The sequence below is a fragment of the Aulonocara stuartgranti genome, assembly GCF_965226115.1.
Source record: "Aulonocara stuartgranti genome assembly, chromosome: 13".
In the NCBI taxonomy this organism is placed as follows: Eukaryota; Metazoa; Chordata; class Actinopteri; order Cichliformes; family Cichlidae; genus Aulonocara; species Aulonocara stuartgranti.
The window spans coordinates 9,620,489-9,626,564 of NC_138949.1; positions in this window are offsets into that span (position 1 = coordinate 9,620,489).

Genomic DNA, 6,076 nt, shown 5'->3' on the forward strand with positions numbered 1-6,076 from the left:
CCCAGTATGTATCAAGACCTGGATGATGAATTACCATAGCAGGGCCTGAGAAAAAAAATGAGAACACCCCAGGATGAATGTTGTGTTGCAAATACAAACACTTAGTATTCCGCAGGGCTGAGACAAAAGTGGCTTCTTTTATGATAACCTAACAATTCACTGTGCCATCTCCAGTCTAACAGCAGCTTATGCAGATGTGCACGGCTCAGGAGTGCTCTGCTGTACTGAGGATCACCCCCCCACGCACTCACACACACCACCCCCTTGAAATTGTTCAGCAAGCAGGTCACATTGGCGTGGGCTGCCTGTTGTGGATAAAATGCTGAAACACTGTGCTCCGAGACACTCTAAAGCCTTATCACTCACCTACCTGGCCTATAACAGTCTGTGATGGATAGGCCCAGACTGAACCTGCAGTCTCCTGTCCAACCCATGTCATTTAGAGAAAATAGATTTGCTTGCTCCTAGGCTTAGATTACTTCTTGACTCTTAAACAAAACCGAGCTATGGGTTGCTTCCCATACACTACGCGACTTAGAAAAATCACACAAGAAAAAAAGAAAACAGCTCTTAAAAAGCGTTTAAGTGCTGTGTTTGTCAGCGGCTGAGTTGTGTGGCACAGGGGTATGGATGGGAATCGAGTCAACGCTGCAACGGTGACCTCATTTGGAGGCAAGACAAGGCAGTGAGTTGAAATTGAAAATGTGAATATCCAGCTAATGGCAGAAGGGAGCTGGAGATATAATACCAGATCTATAAAGGACAATTTGAGGCCCTCCACTCTTGAGACTCGGGCGCTCAATCATGAAGTGATTCACTCAGATTGATCAAGGAGCGTTGTAATCACATGGGAATGTTACATTTGGCTCCAAAGACGGCTCGCATAAGTGTCAAGAGATTCAAAACTGGATTTAATGGATCTGAGGTGATGTGCTTAGAAATCCTTTCAGAAGGTGCAAATAGAATCCTCAGAGCATTTTACTGGCATTTAGCAGCTGTCCGGTGAAATTAATGTGCAGAACAGAGGAATAAATTCACCGTCAGAGACACAGAAGGCTGGAATTTACTCAGTATTCTCACAGCAGAAAATCAAAGGGCCGTGGCCCTCTGAAAGAAGATTTAGAAATCTGCTAATGAACCGCACTGTTGATAACAGTCCCGCATTAAGCAGAAAGCCTAAATGCACTTACAGATAACAAGCTTTCTTTTATTTAAAGCGATTCCAGTTAAAAGCTCGCTGCTCCCTCTGAAATTGAAATAAATGCCGCAAATGTGATATTAAATATTCATAACCTTCAGCTGTCATCTAGCTTTTCCCCGTTTCAAGACAAACGTGCAACAAAAAACATGATCCAGCGTAATTACGCACTTCTAATAAGTGTGAAAGTAGATGAGTGGGGCGTTAAGGGAAAGCAAAGCCAACTGAGATATCATGAGCTGCTTTTCTCACTTATATCAAAGTTCCCAACACTTGAGTTTCATGAATGCAGGCAGGTAACTTCCTTTTTCTTTCCTTTTTTTCTTCCCCCTCTTTCTCACGGAACATTTTCACATCTGTCTAATCGTTGTCTCCCAAAGCTTTTAATGCCTTTGATAAGATTGCAGACAGATAGGCCCATTGACTTAGGCTTATGTGCGTCTAAGAGAAATCATGACAGTAAACCGGTGCTTTTAAAACTTTAGATGGAATATGGCGCTGAAAAGGTTTTATCTAAAGCTTCAATCAAACTGCACTTTTATACTGAGCTTTGAAGAAGCGCCAGCCTGTGAAAAAAAATTCATATTGTTTTGACATATTAATGAAACTACCTGTGTTTATGTCGTGTTTTGCTCTGCTATGTGACGTAATGATTCTACACAAAGCAACAGGAGGAGCCTTATTGTCAGTTTTTAAATTAAGAATAGTACCTATAGAGGATACACATTAGTCGTGGGCAAAAAAATGGACAGCTGTAATCTTCATTATTAAAGGCATTTGATGCATATCTTAAACAGCAAACCGGGTCTGTGACCATCTTTAACTCCTTCTTGTCTAATATGTCATTTATGTTTTTACATAACCCACCTTGGCAATGTAAATGTAAATTGGCAGTTTTGCCATGTTTACACTTCATATGTTTGGTATACTGATGTTCGGTAACATGTGTTGCCCCTGTTAAAAATTTTTTTTAATGGCTCAACATATTGTATAGCAGGGGTCTCAAACTCCAGTCCTTGAGGGCCAGTGTCCTGTAACTTCTCCATGTGTCCCTTCTGCAACACACCTGAATACAATTAGTAGGTCATTAGCAAGACTCCAGAACTTGACTGCATGCTGAGGTGGCGGCAATTCAGCCATTTGATTCCTGTTACAGCAGCTCATGAGTGAATGAACATGGTGCAAAAAGTGTACATTTAGTAGATCATTTTCCAAACACTTACATTTACTTAAATTTACTTGAGTGGGGTTAGGAGTCACCACTTCAGCATGCAGTCAAGTTCTATACTCTTGCTAATGACCCACAAATTTTTATTCAGGTGTGTTGTAACATGGAAAAGTTGCAGGACACTGGCCCTCGATGACTGGAGTTTGAGACCCCTGCTGTATAGCGAGTGTCATAAACCCTTAAATGCACAAGTGTTTGACGAATGTAGATCTACTTCAAAAGCTGAAATTAATAACATTATTTGCTCATGACCTTTAAAAACAGCATAATAAACAATAAACAATCCAATGCCACTTAATGGCCACGTTTTAGTGCTTTGCCTCTTATGTACCAGGGATTGGTTTTGTATAAGATAAATAAATAATGTTCTTAATATGATGACATTTAAAGACAAATTACACACTCATAATCAGTCCTAGCAAATGTTTAAAAAACAGTACAATAAAATAAAAATGTTGTCCTAAAGGACTCTTTAATAAATACAATGAAATATTAGCAACATCCTTTTTCATTTTTACTTTCTCTGAGCCCAGGCGGGCACCTTGTGTGTCTTCTAAAGTTCTTTGAAGTTGAGTGCACTGTTACACTGGACTCAGGTCTAAAAATAGTCTTTTAATGTCTTTCTGCAAGTTTGATGTGATGCAGCCATACACATGTCACATATCTTATTACACCTTTTTAAAATCTATATAATCTTCCTGAGTGTTAGTGACTTGTGAATATCAACGTATCACCTCATATTAATCAGCTTGCCCCTATTCTGAACCATAAGGTTAATGTTAGGACTACACTGACTCTCTATATGCAAAATAAATCTTTTAAAATGATTCTGAGGCAGAAAAATACATAAGACAGTTTGACAGCAGAGACAAGTTAAACAAGACTAATACCCCATACTTACTAATGACTGGATTGGATCCCATTTGAATACATATGCTGATCATTTTTAAACACTGTAATAACTACAGTGATGATAACCCTATTCTGGGAGAACTTGCAGCTCCTCCTGTTTTTTGTTTCTCATCCATGATGATATTTTAGGGGTTTTTTGGTTTTGGTTTTTTAAAGCTCTCTTAAAGATTTAAAGAATTTTTTGTTTTTTTTTTTGCATCACAGGAAGTAGAATATGTGTTTTCTACTGCGTCTGGGATCAGTCACAGCCAGTTGCCATCTTCAAAGTGACTTTGTCGTGCTAAGACAGCGATAAAATGGCAATAAGACAGAGTAAGTCTTTCAGTATGCAATGGAATGGGGTCAAATCGGCAATTACATGCAATCTGTTTGTGATGATATGGTGATTAACTGTGACAAACTGGCAAAAAATTGCAAATCTGTTGCTGTTTATTGCAAATCTGTTGCTAAGTGTATGCACAGAAATTCACGTTGAGTGCTTAGTTTCAGAGTCCAGCCAAAAAACAGGTTTGAATTTCAGAAATTCGTCCACAAATAGCAACACAGTTGCTGTGGGAAAGTGATTTAAGTCAAAATTGCTTAGATGCTCCGCAGCTTTCCTTTTACATAGGAATATAACTAAAACACAACTGCTTGACCACTGGCTGTAGTTTAGCATATAGAGCAGGTCATCTACTAATCGAAAGGTTGAATCCCTGGCTGCTTCAGTCTGCATGTCAAAGAGTCCTTGGGCAAGATGCTGAACCGCCAGTTGTTCTCCAATGCACAGTGAGAAAGCACTTAGGCACAGAAAAAAGTACTTGTGTGAATATGTGTGAATGTGTGATGAATGAGGCGAGTTGTATAAAGCGCTTTGAGTACTCAGGTTGAGTAGAAAAGCGCTACATAAGAACCAGTCCATTTACCATTATACCCATCCAGCCAACCTGATGGCGATCTGTCTGCATTTATAAATTAGACGGCAGTTTGTCTGAGTGTGTGACTGCAGTCAGTCTCAATCAGACCAGATTGTTTGGAAACAGGTTGCCTCCCACCACGCAACCTGTGCAGTCACCTTGCAACCAAACATGGTGGCCCAGATATAAAGTGTTTTGCACATTCAACCTCTGGGCAATCAGTTGGTCACTGCGACTACTTGGAGTTGGTCTCTCTCAGAAAAAAAGAAATCAGTGCAGTCACCTGGCAATGATCAATAGCAAGCAGTGCTATTTTTAATCTAGTGCGACTGAGCCACTGATGTAAGGTACTGTGCAGGTAGGACCAGCCCTGGCTTTGGTTTGATCTAGAGTGTGTGTTTACTGCAGATCTGCCATCTTCAAAGCATTAAAGTGTGTTATAGTATGGCCATGGTAGAGCTCTGGGGGGCTAACTGCTGACGCTCACCAACCATAGTACGAGCATGCTGACGTTTACCAGTTGTAGTCTTTAACGTATTAGCATATCAGGTGTGCTAAAACTGCACAACAGAGGCTGATGAGATTTGGAAAAACAAATGGGCAAAAGTCTATCAGATAAATAATAAAATAATATAAGTGAAAAATATGAGCCGCTGGTAGCCACCAATGGGACATATTTCAGTGAGGGCATTCCTCCTGGCCACCAGGACAGACAGCTAACATGGAAAAAAATTTACAGAGATGGCTTAACTGATAAAATAGACTAAAGGAATTAGAGGTGTGTGTTATGCTGCAGAATTTTACTCATTAGCCGACACTGCAGCTCAGCGATTGTGTCATTTGCCATTAAGTTTACAACATATTTCATAATCTCTTGTGAAGAGCCAATAACTCCGGAAGACATTTGATTTTATGCCACATTGCTGCGCTCAAAGTCACGTCTTCACACCGATGAAGATTTCAACTTTCTTTCGCTGACCGAGAGTTTTGGTTGGTTTCTCAAAATACGCGATGCTTTCATTTCAAATGACAGAGCCGGCCGATTGCTATAAATGAATAATGAATTTCATCACCTACTGTAATATGAACACATTTCATCTCAGCGCTGCAGCGTGCATTGTCCAGAACAGGGGAGAAGCCTAATTACATAGCTACAGCATTGGGAAGACCGGGCTTAATCTCTTATCGGTTTCTCTAACAGATGTATCCAATTAATGGCCTGTCTTTGAAGAAATGTAGATGGCTACTTCTCTGGGAATTTTATTTCAAAGTAAAACACCCAGCCTCGTTTCTGATGAGCAGACTTTATGCCCAGTCCTAATTCTTTTGTCCAATACACAGATCTGATCTTAAGTAACTGCTGAAATATGAAGTGATTTAAAGAGAATCTTGAATGTTAATGACCTGGACAGAGACGCTCAAGGGAACTGATAGAGGCCCTGTGATGGAGCCATTACTTTACAGGCTGAGTCACAGCAGGTAAGCTGCTTGGGAAATTACACATAAGGGAGTATTATCTTGTAAAATGAAAGACTATACAGATAAAAATGGCAGCAATCCCTCTAAATGGAAGAAAAGAGAGAGTGTGTGTGTGTTGTGGGGGGGATTCGTGTATAGGAAAGAAAAATCCCACAATCATTTACCACTTGTATGCACAAGAGCAAGTCCAGCTTTCCTTGAATGAATGAGCCTGATTTGAGAGGACACTTACAGTCATAGGAATAGAGGAGTTAAAGACAGCCAGAAAACCTTAATAGATCTGTGCCACTGCTCCCCCGCTGCTCTGAGAGAAGCCTGTCACGTAGCATGTACATGCATTTAGGCTTATTTACCTCGATCCCT